General features: G+C 47.0%; 1 long non-coding RNA gene across 1 annotated transcript in view; it reads left to right on the top strand.

Annotated features, from left to right (window-relative positions):
• LOC140717053 (uncharacterized) overlaps positions 1–22247 on the top strand; it is a 62890-nt gene that overhangs the window by 39740 nt on the left and 903 nt on the right. The window contains exon 2 of the long non-coding RNA XR_012096431.1: positions 20087–20249. This is a non-coding gene — a long non-coding RNA (uncharacterized lncRNA). The remainder of the gene's footprint in view (positions 1–20086; positions 20250–22247) is intronic.

Raw genomic sequence — 22247 nt, 5'->3', positions numbered from 1 at the left:
GGGGGGGTGAGAGATGTAAAAGGACAGGTGAGTGTGTGTGTCTGTGGGGGGGTGAGATGTAAAAGGACAGGTGATTGAGTCTGTGGGTGGTGGTGAGAGATGTAAAAGGACAGGTGAGTGTGTGTGTCTGTGGGGGGGGGTGAGAGATGTAAAAGGACAGGTGAGTGTGTGTGTCTGTGGGGGGGTGAGAGATGTAAAAGGACAGGTGAGTGTGTCTGTGGGGGGGTGAGAGATGTAAAAGGACAGGTGAGTGTGTGTGTCTGTGGGGGGGTGAGATGTAAAAGGACAGGTGGGAGTGTGTCTGGGGGGGTGAGAGATGTAAAAGGACAGGTGAGTGTGTGTGTCTGTGGGGGGTGAGATGTAAAAGGACAGGTGAGTGTGTCTGGGGGGGTGAGAGATGTAAAAGGACAGGTGAGTGTGTGTGTCTGTGGGGGGTGAGATGTAAAAGGACAGGTGAGTGTGTCTGGGGGGTGAGAGATGTAAAAGGACAGGTGAGTGGTCTGTGGGGGGGTGAGAGATGTAAAAGGACAGGTGAGTGTGTCTTGTGGGGGGGGAGGAGAGATGTGAAAGGACAGGTGAGTGTGTCTGTGTGGGGGTGAGAGATGTAAAAGGACAGGTGAGTGTGTCTTGTGGGGGGGAGAGAGATGTGAAAGGACAGGTGAGTGTGTCTGTGTGGGGGTGAGATGTAAAAGGACAGGTGAGTGTGTCTGTGGGGGGGTGAGAGATGGTAAAAGGACAGGTGAGTGTGTGTGTCTGTGGGGGAGTGAGATGTAAAAGGACAGGTGAGTGTGTCTGTGGGGGTGTGAGAGATGTAAAAGGACGGGGTGAGTGTGTCTGTGGGGGGGTGAGAGGAGGATGTAAAAGGACAGGTGAGTGTGTCTGTGGGGGGGTGAGAGATGTAAAAGGACAGGTGAGTGTGTGTGTCTGTGGGGGGGTGAGAGATGTAAAAGGACAGGTGAGTGTGTCTGTGGGGGGGGGTGAGAGATGTAAAAGGACAGGTGAGTGTGTCTGTGGGGGGTGAGAGATGTAAAAGGACAGGTGAGTGTGTGTGTCTGTGGGGGGGTGAGAGATGTAAAAGGACGGGTGAGTGTGTGTGTCTGTGGGGGGGTGAGAGATGTAAAAGGACAGGTGAGTGTGTCTGGGGGGGTGAGAGATGTAAAAGGACAGGTGAGTGTGTCTGTGGGGGGGTGAGAGATGTAAAAGGACAGGTGAGTGTGTCTGGGGGTGAGAGATGTAAAAGGACAGGTGAGTGTGTCTGTGGGGGGGTGAGAGATGTAAAAGGACAGGTGAGTGTGTCTGTGGGGGGGTGAGAGATGTAAAAGGACAGGTGAGTGTGTGTGTCTGTGGGTGGGTGAGAGATGTAAAAGGACAGGTGAGTGTGTCTGTGGGGGGGTGAGAGATGTAAAAGGACAGGTGAGTGTGTCTGGGGGGTGAGAGATGTAAAAGGACAGGTGAGTGTGTCTGTGGGGGGGGTGAGAGATGTAAAAGGACAGGTGAGTGTGTGTGTCTGTGGGGGGGTGAGAGATGTAAAAGGACAGGTGAGTGTGTCTGTGGGGGGGGGTGAGAGATGTAAAAGGACAGGTGAGTGTGTCTGTGGGGGGGGTGAGAGATGTAAAAGGACAGGTGAGTGTGTCTGTGGGGGGGTGAGAGATGTAAAAGGACAGGTGAGTGTGTCTGGGGGGGTGAGAGATGTAAAAGGACAGGTGAGTGTGTGTGTCTGTGGGGGGGGTGAGAGATGTAAAAGGACAGGTGAGTGTGTCTGGGGGGGGTGAGAGATGTAAAAGGACAGGTGAGTGTGTGTGTCTGTGGGGGGGTGAGAGATGTAAAAGGACAGGTGAGTGTGGGGGGTGAGAGATGTAAAAGGACAGGTGAGTGTGTCTTGTGGGGGGGTGAGAGATGTAAAAGGACAGGTGAGTGTGTGTGGGGGGGGGTGAGAGATGTAAAAGGACAGGTGAGTGTGTCTGTGGGGGGGTGAGAGATGTAAAAGGACAGGTGAGTGAGTGTGTCTGTGGGGGGGTGAGAGATGTAAAAGGACAGGTGAGTGTGGGGGGGTGAGAGATGTAAAAGGACAGGTGAGTGTGTCTGGGGGGGTGAGAGATGTAAAAGGGACAGGTGAGTGTGTGTGTCTGTGGGGGGGTGAGAGATGTAAAAGGACAGGTGAGTGTGTCTGTGGGGGGGTGAGAGATGTTAAAGGACAGGTGAGTGTGTCTGGGGGGGTGAGAGATGTAAAAGGACAGGTGTGTGTGTGTGTCTGTGGGGGGGTGAGAGATGTAAAAGGACAGGTGAGTGTGTGTGTCTGTGGGTGGGTGAGAGATGTAAAAGGACAGGTGAGTGAGTGTGTCTGTGGGGGGGGTGAGAGATGTAAAAGGACAGGGTGAGTGTGTCTTGTGGGGGGGTGAGAGATGTAAAAGGACAGGTGAGTGTGTGTGGGGGGGGTGAGAGATGTAAAAGGACAGGTGAGTGTGTCTGTGGGGGGGTGAGAGATGTAAAAGGACAGGTGAGTGAGTGTGTCTGTGGGGGGGGTGAGAGATGTAAAAGGACAGGTGAGTGTGTCTGTGGGGGGGGTGAGAGATATAAAAGGACAGGTGAGTGTGTCTGTGGGGGGGTGAGAGATGTAAAAGGACAGGTGAGTGTGTGTGTCTGTGGGGGAGTGAGAGATGTAAAAGGACAGGTGAGGTGAGTGGTGTCTGTGGGGGGGTGAGAGATGTAAAAGGACAGGTGAGTGTGTGTGGGGGGGGTGAGAGATGTAAAAGGACGGGTGAGTGTGTCTGTGGGGGGGGTGAGAGATGTAAAAGGACGGGTGAGTGTGTGTGTCTGTGGGGGGGGTGAGAGATGTAAAAGGACAGGTGAGTGTGTGTGTCTGTGGGGGGTGAGATGTAAAAGGACGGGTGAGTGTTGTCTGTGGGGGGTGAGAGATGTAAAAGGACGGGTGAGTGTGTCTGTGGGGGGGTGAGAGATGTAAAAGGACGGGTGAGTGTGTCTGTGGGGGGGTGAGAGATGTAAAAGGACGGTGTGAGTGTGTCTGTGGGGGGGTGAGAGATGTGAAAGGACAGGTGAGTGTGTCTGTGGGGTTGAGAGATGTAAAAGGACAGGTGAGTGTGTCTGGGGGGGTGAGAGATGTAAAAGGACAGGTGAGTGTGTGTGTCTGTGGGGGGGGTGAGAGACGTAAACGGACGGGGTGAGTGTGTCTGTGGGGGGGTGAGAGATGTAAAAGGACGGGTGAGTGTGTCTGTGGGGGGGTGAGAGATGTAAAAGGACAGGTGAGTGTGTGTGTCTGTGGGGGGGGTGAGAGACGTAAAAGGACAGGTGAGTGTGTCTGTGGGGGGGTGAGAGATGTAAAAGGACGGGTGAGTGTGTCTGTGGGGGGGGGTGAGAGATGTAAAGGACAGGTGAGTGTGTCTGTGGGGGGGTGAGAGATGTAAAAGGACAGGTGAGTGTGTCTGGGGGTGAGAGATGTAAAAGGACGGGTGAGTGTGTGGGGGGGTGAGAGACGTAAACGGACGGGTGAGTGTGTCTGTGGGGGGGGTGAGAGATGTAAAAGGACGGGTGAGTGTGTCTGTGGGGGGGGGTGAGAGATGTAAAAGGACAGGTGAGTGTGTCTGTGGGGGGGTGAGAGATGTAAAAGGACAGGTGAGTGTGTCTGGGGGTGAGAGATGTAAAAGGACAGGTGAGTGTGTCTGTGGGGGGGTGAGAGATGTAAAAGGACAGGTGAGTGTGTCTGTGGGGGGGGTGAGAGATGTAAAAGGACAGGTGAGTGTGTGGGGGTGAGAGATGTAAAAGGACAGGTGAGTGTGTCTGTGGGGGGGTGAGATGTAAAAGGACAGGTGAGTGTGTGGGGGTGAGAGATGTAAAGGACAGGTGAGTGTGTCTGTGGGGGGGTGAGAGATGTAAAAGGACAGGTGAGTGTGTCTGTGGGGGGTGAGAGAGATGTAAAAGGACAGGTGAGTGTGTGGGGGTGAGAGATTGTAAAAGGACAGGTGAGTGTGTGGGGGTGAGAGATGTAAAAGGACAGGTGAGTGTGTGGTGTCTGTGGGGGGGTGAGAGATGTAAAAGGACAGGTGAGTGTGTCTGTGGGGGGGTGAGAGATGTAAAAGGACAGGTGAGTGTGTCTGTGGGGGGGGGTGAGAGATGTAAAAGGACAGGTGAGTGAGTGTGTCTGTGGGGGGGTGAGAGATGTAAAAGGACAGGTGAGTGTGTGGGGGTGAGAGATGTAAAAGGACAGGTGAGTGTGTGTGTCTGTGGGGGGGTGAGAGATGTAAAAGGACAGGTGAGTGTGTGTGTCTGTGGGGGGGTGAGAGATGTAAAAGGACAGGTGAGTGTGTCTGTGGGGGGGTGGAGAGATGTAAAAGGACAGGTGAGTGTGTGGGGGTGAGAGATGTAAAAGGACAGGTGAGTGTGTCTGTGGGGGGGTGAGAGATGTAAAAGGACAGGTGAGTGTGTGTGTCTGTGGGTGGGTGAGAGATGTAAAAGGACGGGTGAGTGTGTCTGTGGGTGGGTGAGAGATGTAAAAGGACAGGTGAGTGTGTCTGTGGGGGGGGTGAGAGATATAAAAGGACAGGTGAGTGTGTCTGGGGGTGAGAGATGTAAAAGGACAGGTGAGTGTGTCTGTGGGGGGGTGAGAGATGTAAAAGGACAGGTGAGTGTGTCTGGGGGTGAGAGATGTAAAAGGACAGGTGAGTGTGTCTGTGGGGGGTGAGAGATGTAAAAGGACAGGTGAGTGTGTCTGTGGGGGGGTGAGAGATGTAAAAGGACAGGTGAGTGTGTCTGGGGGTGAGAGATGTAAAAGGACAGGTGAGTGTGTCTGTGGGGGGGTGAGAGACGTAAAAGGACGGGTGAGTGTGTCTGTGGGGGGGTGAGAGACGTAAAAGGACGGGGTGAGTGTGTCTGTGGGGGGGTGAGAGACGTAAAAGGACGGGTGAGTGTGTCTGTGGGGGGTGAGAGACGTAAAAGGACGGGTGAGTGTGTCTGTGGGGGGGTGAGAGATGTAAAAGGACGGGTGAGTGTGTCTGTGGGGGGTGAGAGACGTAAAAGGACGGGTGAGTGTGTCTGTGGGGGGGGGTGAGAGATGTAAAAGGACGGGTGAGTGTGTCTGTGGGGGGGTGAGAGACGTAAAAGGACGGGTGAGTGTGTCTGTGTGGGGTGAGAGACGTAAAAGGACGGGTGAGTGTGTCTGTGGGGGGGGGGTGAGAGATGTAAAAGGACGGGTGAGTGTGTCTGTGGGGGGGTGAGAGATGTGAGATGTAAGGACAGGTGAGTGTGTCTGTGGGGGTGAGAGATGTAAAAGGACGGGTGAGTGTGTCTGTGGGTGGGTGAGAGATGTAAAAGGACAGGTGAGTGTGTCTGGGGGTGAGAGATGTAAAAGGACGGGTGAGTGTGTGTGGGGGGTGAGAGATGTAAAAGGACGGGTGAGTGTGTCTGTGGGGGGTGAGAGATGTAAAAGGACGGGTGAGTGTGTCTGTGGGGGGGTGAGAGATGTAAAAGGACGGGTGAGTGTGTGTGGGGGGTGAGAGATGTAAAAGGACAGGTGTGTGTGTCTGTGGGGGGGTGAGAGATGTAAAAGGACGGGTGAGTGTGTCTGTGGGGGGGTGAGAGATGTAAAAGGACGGGTGAGTGTGTCTGTGGGGGGTGTGAGAGATGTAAAAGGACAGGTGAGTGTGTGTGGGGGGGTGAGAGATGTAAAAGGACGGTGAGTGTGTCTGTGGGGGGTGAGAGATGTAAAAGGACGGGTGAGTGTGTCTGTGGGGGGGTGAGAGATGTAAAAGGACAGGTGAGTGTGTGGGGGGGGGGATGTTGAGCAGTTTTTATAGTTCAGTTGAGTGAGTGTAAGGGGAGGTCGAGTAGATATTGTAGGACAGATGAGTGTGTGAAGGGGGCGGGAAGGTATTATAGACAGGTGAGTCCGGGCAGGTGTGACGGCGGTGCGGACAAAGGAACCACACGAGGAGAACAGAGTTCGGACAGGTGGGGCTGGTGGCCCTGACTTGTCTCCTTACGCTACAAATACCACATCTGGGCATCGCAGCTCGCAGTTCATTTACTAGCAAAGTACATCTATGTCACCATATACAACCCTGAGATTAATTTTCCTGCGGGCATACTCAGCAAATCTATAGAATATTTGTGGGCCGAAGGGCCTGTATTGTGCTGTAGGTTTTTAATATTAACTATAACAGGATCAATGAGAGATCAACCAGTGTGCAGAAGACAACACACCATCCAAATACGAATATAAATAGCGATGTATAACAAGAACAAGATTTAAGTTCATTTATCAAATTTATTATCAAAGTGCATGTGTATGTACGTATATAGATAGAGATATATATATATACACACACACACATATACATATACATGTATACACACGCACTTTGATACACACACACACAACCCTGAGATCCATTTTCTTGCGGGCTACTCAATAAATCCATAGAATAATAATCCTAGTAGAAACAATGAGAGACTGCACCTGTCGATAGAACAGCACCTAGCTCACACACAGATGTGATGGGCAGATAACCATCACTGCCAGCAAGCTGTTGCCAGACAGACAGTGGGTAGGGATTGGGGTGACGGGTAGCTCTGACCAGGGTAAGTGTTAACGCACTGTTAGGACGGTAGTTAATCACAGGTAGGTTCAGTCTTTGGACTTGTTTGGGGACGTTGCCTGACGGGAGTAAGGGAGCACTGTTGCTGGAGCTCCCACGGTCATACCGCTCTGGAGATCCTTTGAGGGGATCTGCGGAGGGAGCCGTGGCTCACAGAAAGGGAACTGAATGGTAGATCGACAGACCAAGTCCCCTGTCTCAACAACTGGGTGTGCAGTGAATTTTTTTTTAAACTGCAGATGCTGGAAACCTGAAGTAAAAACAGAGAATTTGGGAACACTTTGCAGGTCAGGCAGCGTCTGTGGAGGGAGAAACAGTCAGCAAAATCAGATCTTTTTGTCAGAACATTGAAGGGATTTAGGGCCAGCACAGAGGCTCAGGTGGTTGAGCCACTGCCTCTGAGCGCCAGTGACTGGGTTCGATTCTCGTCTCAGGTGATGTCAAAGTTCTAAGTACATTTATTATCAAAGTATGTATACAGTATACAACCCCGAGATTCATCGTCCCACAGACAGTCACAAAACAAGGAAAACCCTGGAACCTTTCCAAAGCAAAACATCAAACTCCTCCCCACCCCACACATAAACGAAACAAGTCGAGCAAGCAGCAAAAAAAGAGGGAAAAACGCAGAATATAAAATGCACAATCGAAAGAGTCCAGGCATATTCGGTTCGGTTCAATCCTGTGCTACATCACTCACATCTCTGTGCAGTGTGCACCTTCCCCCTCCCACATCCCACAGGCATATAGATTGGCAGGTGATTTGCCCTGCTGTAAAATGCCGAAATCTGGGACAGTTGGGAATGTGGGTGAATAAATAAGGAGATGAATATAAACAGGTGGAACTCGATGGGCTGAAAGGCCTGTTTGTGTGTTTGGTTTCTTTAATTTTTGATTCTGTGTTTTTCTGATTTACCTACGATCAAGCAGTGTTTTAATTGTCCTCACTACACCAAACAATATTGACATGCAAAATGGAACATTTAACTGAATAAAGAATGGCCTAAAGCCTTGAATCTATCATTCCTCCCCACGGATGTCTTCTGTGAGCTCAGGTTCGGTAATCTCATTGATCTAGGTGGAAACCCACTCGTATTAAATGGTGAGTCCGTAAGAGAGAGTGCCAGTTCTGTTCAAGTTCAAGTTTAGTTCTCATTCAACCATACATATGAATACAGACAAGCAAAACAGTGTTCCTCCAGGGCCTGAGGAAAAGTCTCAGCCCGAAATGTCAACTGTTTACTCTTTGCCATGAATGCTGCTTGGCCTGCTGAGTTCCTCCAGCATTTTGCGTGTGGTGCCAAGGTGCAAAACACAGTACCAACAGTCACAGACAGCACAAGGCACACATAGCATAAATACAATTCCACACAAAATAATATAGCCCAAGTCCCTGTTCCTCCCCATGCTTCATGTATATATCCTGGTTAGCAACCTGCACGCAGGGGTAGCGGTCTGACCAGGATGGAAGTGAGATCTCTTCGTGATTAGTGTCAACAGCAAAGCAGTAGTAAACTCTGATAGCTGCAGTGTTCCCCTTCACTTCCAACTTTACCAGCTCCTCTCCGAGAAGGGCATGACTGCAGGCAGAACCTAAATATAGACTTGTTCTAGATTCCTGTCAACCACAGGGAGCTCAAGCTTGATTGAAATATCCTGTTGTTCTGCTGGAGCTTCTGTCTCACATTACATGTCAATAACTTGGATGATGATATTGATGCCTTTGTGGCCAAGTTTGCAGATGACACAAAGATAGGCGGAGGGGCAGGTAGTGTTGAGTTGAGAAAGCAGGGAGTTTGCAAAAGGACTCGGGCAGATTAGGAGAATGGGCAAAGAAGTGGCAGATGGAATACAGTGTCAGGAAGTGTATGGCCATGCGCTTTGTTCAAAGGAATAAAGGGAAGATTATTTTGTAAGTGGGGAGCAAATCCTGAAATCTGGGCAAGTGATCACAACAAGATCGAATTCACCCTGAAATTTGAGAAGGAGAAGCTGAAGTCAGATGTATCAGTATTACAGTGGAGTAACGGGAATTACAGAGGCGTGAGAGAGGAGTTGGCCAGAATTGATTGGAAAAGAACACTGGCAGGGATGATGGCAGAGCAGCAATGGCTGGAATTTCTGGAAGCACTTCCGTAGAAACGGGATATATACATCCCAAAGAGGAGGAAGTACTCTAAAGGAAAGATGACACAACCATGGCTAACAAGAGAAGGCAAAGCCAAAGAGGGAGCATATAATAGAGCAAAATTTTGTGGGAAGTTAGAGGATTAGGAAGCTTTTAAAAACCAACAGAAGGCAACTAAAACATTTATTAAGAAGGTAAACATGAAATACAAAAGTAAGCTAGCCAATGATATTAAAGGGGATTCCAAAAGTTTCTTCAGATACATAAAGTGTAAAAGAGAGGGGAGAGTGGATATTGGACTGATACTGGAAAGGTTGTAATGGGGGGGTCAACAAAATATCAGACCAACTGAATAAATATTTTGCATTAGTCTTCACGGTGGAAGTTCCAGGTGTCGGGGGTATGAAGAGTGTGAAGTTACCATAACTAGACAGAAGGTTCATGGGAAATTGAAAGGTCTGAAGGTAGATAGTCGCCGGGACCAGATGGTGTACACCCAGAGTTTTGAAAGAGATGGCTGCAGAGATCATGGAGGCATCAGTAATGATCTTTAATGAATCACTAGATTGTGGAATGCTGCCGGTAGACTTGAAAATTGCAAATGTCACTCCACTCTTCAAGAAAGGAGAGAGACAGAAGGAAGGAAATTATGGGCCAGTTAGTCTGACCTTAGTGGTTGGGAAGATGTTGGAGTCAATAATTAAGGATGGGATCTCAGGGTACTTGGAAGGTTGTAGTCAGCATGGTTTCCTCAAGGGAAAATCTTCCCTGACAAATCTGTTGGAATTCTTTGAAGAAATAACAAGCAGGATAGATGAAGGAGAATCGATTGATGCTGTGTACTTGGAATTTCAGAAGGCCTTTGATAAGGTGCAACACAAGCTATGAACCGATGGTATTACAGAAAAGATTCTAGTGTGGACAAAGTTGTGGCTGATTATCAAAGTATGTATTTTACCATCTAATACCCTTAGGTGACAGATGATAATTTCAAAGGAGGTGTGAGGGGCAAGTTTTTTTAGAGTGGTGGGTGCCTGTGGTGGTGGTGCTGGAGGCAGAAACATGTGGGACTTTTAAGAAAGATTTAGACAGGCAACTGAATGTTGTTTCATTTGGTTGTATACATGTACAGTCAGATGACAACAAACTTGATAAATCTGATTGTGATAAAGCAGTTTGGAACACCGCCATTGATTATGTATGTTCTGCCGTTATTGGTCTCCCCAAATCCCATCACCTCAAACTCATCAGGATCAAATTCCATCTGCTGTTGCCCAGTGTTACCCTATGGGCCGAGATTTTCACTGTCAACAGCAGTCTTAATTTCAGATTTGGGACGCTGCCTGTGGAGAGCTGGACCAGCCATAGGCTGCACTCTTGTCTAAGTTGGGACCTTTTGCCCAATTTGAGATTTAACCTGGAATGCAAAAAAAACTATGTCCCATAGTGTCAGTTGGGCCTTTGCTAATCACATGACCAACAAGCTGTGAAGTCAGGGTTGCTATGACAATCATTGGCTGTTAAAATTGCACAGAAGTATTTCAGAATCAGGTTTAATATTACTGTCATATGTTGTGAAGTGTGTTGTTTTGTAACAGCAGTGTATTGCAATACATAATAAATAAAATGGTGAGGTATTGTTCATGGGTTCACTGTCCGTTTACAATAAGGAAAAATTCCAGTTTTATTTAATACAGAGGTTCGTCTGTGTCTCTGTTAATCTCATTGTCACAAAATACATCACGCAGTAGCAATGTTGGGTTACAGATGTGGATGGACTCAGAGTCAGAATCGGGTTTAATATCGCCAACGTATGTCATGTTATGTGTTGCTTTGTGGGAGAAGTACAATGCATTAATGCAATACATACGGTAATAATAAAAAACTACAAATTAATATATGTTGAATCATTAAATTAAATAAGTAGTGCAGAAATAGAAATAAAAAAGTAGTGAGGCAGTGTTCATGGGTTCAATGTCCATTCAGAAATCCGACGGCACAGGAGAGGAGGCTGTTCCTGAATCATTGAGTGTGTGCCTGAGCACTGGTGGGAGGTCTGCAGGCTGAGTGCCTGCTGTTCAGAAGAAGCAGGAGCCTACTGATGATCCTCAAGCTGGCGTGCTTACTGATCTCCCCACCCTGTCAGAGAGCATCACATTGCTATTTTTCTTTAAATATTAACTATTGAAATGATTCTAAACACCAAGATGGAAGACATTTCATTGCTTTGAGTTCAGCCATTGATGGATAGAAGACAATCTCAGGGTCCGTGTTGGGAGAACGTGGTGGTATAACTTAACCCTTTAGGCACTAAGCAGGATTGGAAATTATTCTGTTTCTTGATACTGAGGTACCATTAAGTCAAGTCAAGTTGAATTTATTGTCATTTAACTCTATGCATGTATACTGGCAAACGAGACAATGTTTCTGCAACCAGGGTGTAAAATACAGTATGTAGTACACATAACACACAATAACTTGGGAAAGTAAATCTACAAATGAATTACACGTTGATAAACAAAGTGCATAAATTAAATATTGTAGGGTACAGTACAAATTGTCTGGTGACACCGAATATGATGTAGCAGGGAGCTTGGAAGCCTGATGGCCTGAGGGAAGAAGCTGTTTCCCATCCTGACCGTTCGTGTCTTTATGCATTGGGGTCTCCTATCTGATGGTAAAATGTCAAAGAGGATGCTGGATGGATGGGTGAGATCCTTAAATAATGCTAAGGGCCCTGCATAATTCAAAAGGGCAAAGAATGCAGGACTGAAGGTGCTGTATTTAAATGTTTGCAGCATTTGGAATAAGGTGAACGAACTTGTGGTGCAGTTAGAGATTGGTCAGTATGACGTGGACATCACTGAGTAGTGGCTGAAAGGAGGCCATAGTTGGGAGCTTAATATCAAAGGATATACTTTGTATCAAAAGGACAGTGAAGAAGGCATAGGTTGTGATGTGGCTCTGTTGGTAAGAGATGGAATTACATCTTTAGAAAGATGTGACATAGGGTCAGAGAATGTTGAATCATTGTGGGCAGAGTTGAGAAACTGTAACAGTAAAAAATACATGAGAATCATATATGTAAGCCTCCAAATAGTAGCCAAGATATGGGGTTGAGATTACAAAAGGAGCTGGAAAGGGCATGTGATAAGGTTAATGACATAATTGTAATGGGGTATTTCAACTTCCAAGGGTATTGGGGAAATCAGGTTGGTGTCAGATCGCAAGAGAGGGAATTTGTTGAATGCCTACGAAATGGCTTTTTAAAACAGCTTGTGCTGGAGCCTACTCAGGGAAAGGGAATATTGGATTGGGTGCTGTGTAATAACCGTGATCTTATTAGGGAGCTTAATGTAAAGGAACCTTTAGGAGACAGTGATCATAATATGGTTGAGTTCAAACTGCAGTTTGAGAGGGAGAAGCGTAAGTCACTTTTATCACTATCGCAATGGAATAAATGGAATTACAGAGGCATGAGAGAGGAGCTTACCCAGCTGGATTGGAGGAGGATACTGGCAGAGATGACAGCAGAGCAGAGATGGCTGAAGTTTCTGGGAATAGTTCACAAGGTGCAGAATAGATATGTCCCACAGAAGAAGTTGTTCTCAAATGGCAGGGGTAGGCAGCCGTGGCTGACAAGGAAAGTTAAGTACTGTATAAAAGCCAAGGAAAGGGAATATAAGGTAGCAAAAGTGAGTGGGATATTGGATGATTGAGAAACTTTGAAAATCCAACAAAGGGCAACTTAAAAAAAGCTATAAGAAGGGAAAAGAAATTTGAGGGCAAATTAGTCAATTATATAAAGCAAGATACTAAAAGTTTTTTCAGTTATATAAAGAGTAAAAGGGAGGTGAGAGTTGATTTTTGAACACTGGAAAATTATTCTGGTGAGGTAGTAATGGGGGACAAGGAAATGGCAGATGAACTTAATGGGTACTTTGCATCTGTCTTCACTGTGGAAGACACGAGCAGTGTGCCAGAGGTCCGTGAGTGTCGGGGAGCAGGAGTGAGTTCCATTGCTTTACAAAGGAAAAAGTGCTAGGCAAACTGAAAGGTGGATAAGTCACCTGGACCAGATGGACTACATCCCAGAGTCCTGAGAGAGGTTGCTGAAGAGATAACACATTCATTGGTCATGATCTTTCAAGAATCACTTGATTCCAGCATGGTCCCAGAGGACTGGAAAAATACAAATGTCTCTCCACTCTTTAAGAAGGGCGGAAGGCAAAAGAGAGGAAATAATAGGCTAGTTAGCCTGACCTCAGTGGTTGGGAAAGTGTTGGAGTCTATTATTAAGGATGAGGTTTTGAGACTAATGATAAGTCAAAGTCAGCATGGCTTCTATAAAGGGAAATCTTGCCTGACAAATCTGTTAAGAGTTCTTCGAGGAAGCAACAAGTAGGGTGGACAAAGGAGAGACAGTGGATGTCATTTATTTAGATTTTCAGATGGCATTTGATAAGGTGTCACACATGAGGCTGCTTAAGATAAAATCCTATGGCATTACAGGAAAGATACTGACATGGAAGGAGGAATGCTGACAGGCAGGAAGCAGCAAGTGGGAATAAAAGAGGCGTTTTCTGGTTGGCCACCAGTGACTAATGGTGTTCCTCAGGGGTCAGTACTGGGGCCACTGCATTTCACATTGTTTGCCATTGATTCAGATGATGGAATTCATGGCTTTATGGCAAAAGTTTGCAAATGATACACAGGTGGAGGGGTAGGTAGTGTTGAGGAAGCAATGCAGTTGCAGCAGGACTTAGACAAATGAGAAGAATGGGCAAAAAAGTGGCAGATGGAATACAGTGTTGGGAAATGATGCATTATGGTAAAAGGAACAATATTGCAGACTATTATCTAAATGGGGAGAAGGTTCAAACATCAGAGGTGCAGAGGGAGTTAGGAGTCCTTGTGCAAGACCCCCAGAAGGTTAATTTATAGGCTGAGTCTGTGGTAAAGAAGGCAAATGCAATGTTGGCACTTATTTCAAGGGAAATAGAATATAAAAGTTAGGAGATAATGCTGAAGCTTTATAAGACTCTAGTCAGGCCACACAAAGGATTGTCAAGAGTTTTGTGCCCTATATCCCAGAAAGGATGTATTATTATTGGAGTGTACAGAGATTCTGGAAGTGAAGGGGTTGACATATGAGGAGCGTTTGGCAGCTTTGCGCCTATACTCACTGGAATTTGGAAGAATGTCGGGGTGGGATGGGGAATCTCGTTGAAACCTACCGATTGTTGAAAGGATTAGATAAGGTGGATGTGGAGAGGATGTTTCCTATGGTGGGGTATCCAGAACTAGAGGGCAGAGCCTCAAAATTGAGGAGCGACCTTTTAGAACAATGGTAAGGAGGAAATGTTTTAGCCAGAGAGTAGTGAATCTGTGTGATGCTCTGCCACAGACTGCGGTGGAGGCCAAGTCCATGGATATGTTTAAGGTGGATGTTGATCATTTCCTGATCGTCAGGACATCAAAGGATATGGTGAGAAGGCAGGTGTATGGGGTTAAGTGGGATCCAGGATCAGCTGTGATGGAATGGCAGAACAGACTTGATGGGCTGAATGGCCTAATTCTTCTCCTAAGTCTTATAGTCATATGGTCTTATGGTACACAGTGCTCCTGATAAATGTCCCTGATGGATGGTAGGGAGACCCCAGGGTGTATGAAATAGTCCTGTTTGTAAGGTGTGTGTGTAGAGTCAGACAGAATTCTCCCACTGCAGAATATGACAGGACCCCTTCCATTACCTCCTCAAAAATTCAATCAGATAGATTCAGTTTTATTTATCACACGTACATGGAAACAGACAGTGAAATGTGTCAGTTGTGGTAACAGCCAACACACCCAAGGATGTGTTGGGGGCAGCCTGCAAGTGTCAGCACATATTCCAGTGCCAACATGACATGTCCACAGTGTTCAACACAACAACACACGAGGTTGGTTAGACAGGACCAACCCCCTAGCAAAGATATTATCTTCACAAGTGTATACTAATTGTGCTTGTCTATTTCCTCAAAGCTGGAGTGCCTGTGGTCACTGAGTGAGGGGGCAATTGGTCACTGATCAGGGAGGGAGGGAGAGAGAGAGAGAGAGAAAGAGAGAAAGAGGTCACTGGTCAGGGAGTGTGTGAGTGGTCACTGGTCAGGGATTGTGTGAGTGGTCACTGGTCAGGGATTGTGTGTGTATGTGTGGTCACTGGGGAGTCGGTCACTGGTCAGGGTGTGTGTGTGTGTGGTCACTGGGAATCGGTCATTGGTCTGGGATTGTGGGTGTGTGGTCACTGGAGAATTGGTGACTGATCTGGAAAATCTGTGGTGACTGGGGAATTGTCTATTGTTACAGTCTGTGGATTATTCTAATTCAGACTGAATCACAAGAGGGTTTTAACAGTTAATGTTCCATTATTTTCCACCACGAGTATTTGTCATGTGTTTGGTGAACAAAGTTCAACCCTGCCATCTAATCGTTGACTTTGTTTTGACTGTGGGAACAGGTTCTCTCTGTGCCAGCCCTGCAGCTGGTAACAATAAATTCTCTCCATGAAGTAATTTCAGATATTGAGCTCTGAAATGGCTCAGCGCCTTCCAGTGGCTACGCAGTTTTAATTGATTTTGGGGATTTAGTTTTCGTCAGAGGTCTCTGTCTTGACAAGTGAGGCATTTTCAAACACTGGGATGAGACAATAATTAGTATAGAGCTTTTCCTTTGGGGACAGAGTCAAGTACCAGAGGGTGCAGCCTCGAAATAGAAAGATTTCCCTTTAGAACAGAGATGAGGAGGAATTTCTTTAGCCAGAGGGTTGTGAATCTGTGGAGTTCATTGCCACAGACAGCTGTTGAGGCCAGGTCCCTGGGTGATTTTAAGTTGGATGTTGATTAATCATAGAACATATAGAAAATCTACAGCACATTACAGGCCCTTCGGCCCACTGTGTTGTGCCGTACATGTAACTTACTCTAGAAACTGCCTAGAATTTCATTAGCGGATTGCCCTCTATTTTTCTAAGCTCCATGTCCCTATCTAAGAGGCTCTTAAAAGACCCTATTATATCCAAATTTGGATAATATCCGTATTGTAGTGAGAGGTTACGGAGAGAAGGCAGTGGATTGGGATTGAGAGGGAAATGGTCGAATAGCCTGATTCTGCTCCTGTCATACGGTCTTCTGGTCTTCATTTGCCGGCCATGACATGTGACCAACTAACCTACGAACCAGTATGCCTCTGGACTGTGGGAGGAAACCCATGCGACCACAGGAAGAAATATACAAGCCTGCTTACAGAGGATGCCGGATTGAACCCCAGACTCGCGTACCTCGAGCTGTAATACACTAACCACTACACGACCGTGGCACCCCATGTCCCTTTTAAATGTCCCCCCTCTCACCCTAGAGCCATGTCTCCTGGTTTTGGACTCGAATTCCTGGGGTAGTTACTGTTATTATCCACCTGTTCGAATTTGAAACACCAATAAAGCCAGCCTTCATTCAGAACCACTGACTTGTATGATGTGAAATTTATCATTTTATGGCAGCAGTAGAGAGCAAACACATAATTACTATAAATTATAAAATATATAAATAAAAGGAATGATGAGTTGGTGCTCGTGGACCTTTCGGAGAGGGAAGAAGCTGTTCCTATTCCTCCTCTGTTCCACCACCACTCATGAATGAAGACCCAGCCTGGCCAACCTTCCCCCATAACTTTTCTGTACTCTTTCCAATTTAATCACATCTTTCAAGTTCAAGTTTAATTGTCATTCAACCATACATGAATCAGAATCAGATTTAATACCACTGGCATGTCGTGAAATTTGTTAAATTTATGGCAGCAGTACAATGCAATACATGAAAAATAAATATAGAGGAAAAAACTGAGTTACGTTAATTTTATATGTAGTCCAAAAAAACAAAAAAGTAGCAAGGTATTGTTCATGGGTTCAATGCCCATTCAGAAATCTGATGGCAGTGGGGAAGAAGCTGTTCCTGAATCACTGAGTGTGTGCCTTCAGGCTCCTGTTCCTCCTTCCAATGTTAACAGTGTGAAGAGGGTCTGGCCTGGGTGATGGGGATACCGCCTTCCTAAGGCACTGCTCCTTGAAGATGTCTTGGATAATACGGAGGCTAGTACCCATGATAGAGCTGACTAATTCTTCATAAATACCAATGAATAGAGCCAGATGAAAGAGCAGGGGGTGCAAAACACAGCACAACAGTTACACACAGCACAATGCCCATAAAACACATAAAATGGAGTAAACATACAGTCACACAAAAATGTTTATAATCTAGCCCAGGTCCCTGGGTGTAATGTCCGGTAGATTGGTGATGTTGTCAGCAAGAACAAGCTGACAGAAATCCAGCTTGTCATCCATCGAGCAAACACTGGAGAGCAGGACCAACAGGAGAGGCCAGTCCCCCTCCCAGCATGGACATCGTGCCAATAGGTGACCCTGCGGCATGAGGGCCCGCGGCCGATGCCACACAGCGCCCCCACCATCAGTCATGCCAACAAACCAGTGAACAGGCCTTGCAGTGTTCTACATATCCAACAGGTCTATCAGAGGGATAGGAAGGTAGGCAGAGGGGGTGGTGTGGCTCTACTGGCATCAGATCAATAGAAAACTGTGACATAGGATTGGAAGATGTTGAATCCTTGTGGGTTGAGTTAAGAAACTGCAAGGGTAAAAGGACACTGATGGTAGTCATATACAGGCCTCCTAACAGTGGCTGGGAGGTGGACTGGAGGTTACAACAGGAAATAGAAAAGGCAAGTCTAAAGGGCAATGTTATGGTAGATAGGAGATTTTAACATGCAGGTCGATTGGGAAAATCAGGTTGGTAATGGATCTCAGAAAGTGAGTTTATTGAATGCCTAAGAGATAGCTTTTTAGAGCAGTTTGTCATTGAGCCTACTAGGGGATCGGCTGTACTGGATTGGGTGTTATGTAATGAACCGGAAGCAATTAGAGAGCTTAAGGTAAAAGAACACTTAGGAGGCAGTGATCACAATATGATTGTATTCAACTTGAAATTTGATAGGAAAAAAGTAAAGTCTGATATAAAAGTATTTCAGTGGAGTAAGGGAAATTACAGTGGTATGAGAGAGGAGTTGTCCAAAGTAAATTGGAAGGAGGTGCTGACAGGGATGTCAGCAGAGCATCAATGTTGTGCGTTTCTGGGAAAAATGAGGAAGGTGCACGACATGTGTATTCCAAAAATGAAGAAATACTCAAAAGGTAAAATAGTACAACCGTGGCTGACAAGGGAAGTCAAAGCTGTAGTAAAAGCAGAAGAAAGGGCATATACCAAAGCAAAAATTCGTGAGAAGATAGAGGATTGAAAAGTGTTTGAAAACCTATAGAGAACAACTATAAAAACTCATTAGAAGGGAAAAGATGAAATATGAAAGCAAGCTGGCAGATAATATCAAAGCGGATAGTAGAAGTTTTTTGAAGTATGTTAAAAATAAAAGAGAAATGAGAGTGGACATAGGACCATTAGAAAATAAGGCAGGACAAATAATAACGGGGACAAGGAGATGGCTGATGAACTAAATGAGTATTTTGCATCAGTCTTCACTGTGGAAGACACGAGCAGTGTGCCTGATGTTGTAGTGTGTGAAGGAAGAGAAGTGGGTACAGTTACTGTTACGAGAGAGAAGGTGCTCAAAAAGCTGATAGACCTAAAGGTACATAAGTCACCCGGACCAGAGGAATTGCACCCTAGGGTACTAAAAGGGGTAGCTTTAGAGATTATGGTGGCTTTAGAAATTACCTTTCAAAAATCACTGGACTCTGGCATGGTGCCAGAGGACTGGAAAATTGTAAATGTCACACCATTCTTTAAGAAGGGAAGAAGGCAGCAAAAAGGAAATCATAGACCAGTTAGCCTGACCTCAGTGGTTGGGAAGATGTTGGAGTTAATTGTTAAGGATGAGGAGATGGAGTACTTGGTGACACACGACAAGACAATACAAAGTCAGCATGGTTTCCTTCAGGGAAAATCCTGCCTGACGAACCTGTTGGAATTCTTTGAGGCGATTACAGGTAGGATAGATAAAGGGGATGCAGTGGATGTTGTATACTTGGACTTTCAGAAGGCCTTTGACACGGTGCCACACATCGTAAATATCGATTTTAATATTGTAAACCAGCGAGTTGTTTGTTATGTCTCCCCTCTCGCTGTGAAACGGAGACACCTCTTCCTCCCTTATTATGGAGAGAGAGAACCTGTGGTATGTCAAATACTGAGTAAATGTTAGTCTTTGGAGTACTGCAAGTCTGTGTCTTTGCTGTTGCTTTGCTCACACTTGAGTGCTCAGTGACGGGTGCCGATGATTTTTTTTGCCAGTGGGGGTGGGGGGATCGTACTTGCTGCAGCTTGTGTGGGAGGGAGGGGAGCTGTGGGGGGACTTTGGGGTTCTAACATTTAACTGTCATTCATTCTTTGGGGCACTCCTCTGTTTTCATGGATGGTTGCGAAGAAAAAGCATTTCAGGATGTATATTGTATACATTTCTCTGACATTAAATGTACCTTTGGAACCTTTGAAACATGAGGCTGCTTACCAAGTTAAGAGCCCACGGTATTACAGGAAGGTTACTAATATGTTTAGAGCACTGGCTGATAGGTAGGAGGCAGTGAGTAGGATTAGAAGGATCCTTTTCTGTTTGGCTGCCAGTGACGAGTGGTGTTCCACAGGGGTCGGTGTTGGGACCACTTCTTTTTATGCTGTATATAAATGATTTAGATGATGGAGTAGATGACTTTGTTGCCAAGTTTGCGGATGATATGAAGATTGGTGGAGGGGCAGGTAGTGTTGAGGAAACAGGTAGGATGCAAAGCACCTAAACAAATTAGGACAATGGACAAGGAGGTGGCAAATGAAATACAATGTTGGAAATGCACGGGCGTGCACTTTGGTAGTAGAAATAAATGTGCAGACTATTTTCTAAACGGGAGAAATTTCAGGAATCTGCGATGCAGAGGGACTTGGGAGTCCTTGTGCAGAACACCCTGAAGGTTAACCTGCAGGTTGAGTCGGTGATGAGGAAGGCAAATGCCATGTTAGCATTCATTTCAAGAGGTCTAGAATACAAGAGCAAGGATGTGCTGCTGAGGCTTTATAAGGCACTGGTGAGGCCTCACCTTGGGTATTATGAACAGTTTTGGGCCCCTAATCTTAGAAAATATGTGCTGTCATTGGAGAGGGTCCAGAGGAGGTTCACAAGGATGTGTCCGGGAATGAAGGGTTATCATACGAGAAACGTTTGATGGCTCTGTAATGCCGCTGTGACACTGCACTTTCCTTTGGGATCAATGAAGTTTCTATCTATCTTACTACAGAAAACGCCTCATGATTCTGTGATGCTCACTTTCCTGCACACTTTTCATACAAGGGGACTTCTCAAAGTGTGCAGTCTGGACAAGACCTCCGCCATCAACGTCCTGGGAGCATCAGCATGAACCGGAAACCAAACTAGAGCATGGGCGCAAGAGCTGTCCAATGGTGAGTGACTCGTCTCTCAACACTCAGATCTTTCTATCGTCTACTAGGCACAAGTTATGAGCACGATGGAACTCTCCATCACGAGGTCTAAAATGCATTGGTCAGATTGCACCTTGACCACTGTGAGCAGTCTTGAGCCCCTTTCAGAAAAAGGGTGTGCTGGAATTGGAGAGGGTCCAGAGGACATTCACGAGAATGATCCTGGGAATGAAAAAGGTTAATGTATGAGGAGCATTTGATGACGAAGAATGAGGGGGAATCTCATTGACACCTGCCAAATATTGAAAGACATGGAGAGAGTGGATGTGGGGATGATTTTTCCGAGAGTGAGGGAGTCTCAGAGGCTCGGCCACAGAATACAAAGATGTCCCTTTAGCACAGAGATGAGGAGGAATTTCTTTAGCCGGGGGTGATGAATCTGTGGAAATTATTGCCATATTCGGCTGTGGAGGTCATCATTGGGTATATTTAAAACTGGGGTTGATACAGAAACAGAAATACTGTATATTAAAAAAAAAGTGAGATAGTGTCCAAAGCTTCAATGTCCATTTAGGAATCGGATGGCAGAGGGGAAGAAGCTGTTCCTGAATTGCTGAGTATGTGCACCCACCACCCCATTGTTCACCCTACACCCACCACCCCATCATTTACCCCCTACACCCACCACCCCATCATTCACCTCCTACACCCACCACCCCATTGTTCACTCCCTACACCCACCACCCCATCATTCACTCCCTACACTCACCACCCCATCATTCACCCTGACACCCACCACCCCATCATTCACCCCCTACACCCACCACCCCATCGTTCACTCACTACACACACCCACCACCCCATCATTCACCCCCTACACCCACCACCCCATCATTCACCTCCTACACCCACCACCCCATCGTTCACCCCCTACACCCACCACCCCATCGTTCACTCACTACACACACCCACCACCCCATCATTCACCCCCTACACCCACCACCCCATCATTCACCTCCTACACCCACCACCCCATCGTTCACTCACTACACACACCCACCACCCCATCATTCACCCCCTACACCCACCACCCCATCGTTCACTCCCTACACACACCCACCACCCCATCGTTCACTCCCTACACACACTCACCACCCCATCATTCACTTCCTACACCCACCACCCCATCATTCACCCCCTACACCCACCACCCCATCGTTCACCCCCTACACCCACCACCCCATCATTCACCCCCTACACCCACCACCCCATCATTCACTTCCTACACCCACCACCCCATCATTCACCCCCTACTCCCACCCACCACCCCATCATTCACCCCCTACACCCACCACCCCATCATTCACCCCCTACACCCACCACCCCATCGTTCACTCCCTACACACACCCACCACCCCATCATTCACCCCCTACACACACTCACCACCCCATCGTTCACTTCCTACACCCACCACCCCATCATTCACCCCCTACACACACCCACCACCCCATCATTCACTTCCTACACCCACCACCCCATCATTCACCCCCTACACCCACCACCCCATTGTTCACTCCCTACACACACCCACCACCCCATCATTCACTTCCTACACCCACCACCCCATCATTCACCCCCTACTCCCACCCACCACCTCATCGTTCACCCCCTACACCCACCACCCCATCATTCACCCCCTACACACACTCACCACCCCATCATTCACTTCCTACACCCACCACCCCATCGTTCACCCCTACACCCACCATCCCATCATTCACCCCCTACTCCCACCCACCACCTCATCGTTCACCCCCTACACCCACCACTCCATCATTCACTCCCTACACACACTCACCACCCCATCATTCACCCCCTACACACACTCACCACCCCATCATTCACTTCCTACACCCACCATCCCATCATTCACCCCCTACTCCCACCCACCACCCCATCATTCACCTCCTACACCCACCACCCCGTCATTCACCCCCTACTCCCACCACCCCATCGTT

The sequence above is a fragment of the Hemitrygon akajei genome, chromosome 27, assembly GCF_048418815.1.
Source record: "Hemitrygon akajei chromosome 27, sHemAka1.3, whole genome shotgun sequence".
NCBI classification, from domain to species: Eukaryota; Metazoa; Chordata; class Chondrichthyes; order Myliobatiformes; family Dasyatidae; genus Hemitrygon; species Hemitrygon akajei.
Note: the sequence above shows the minus strand (reverse complement) of the source record. Positions and strands in the feature narration are given on the sequence as shown.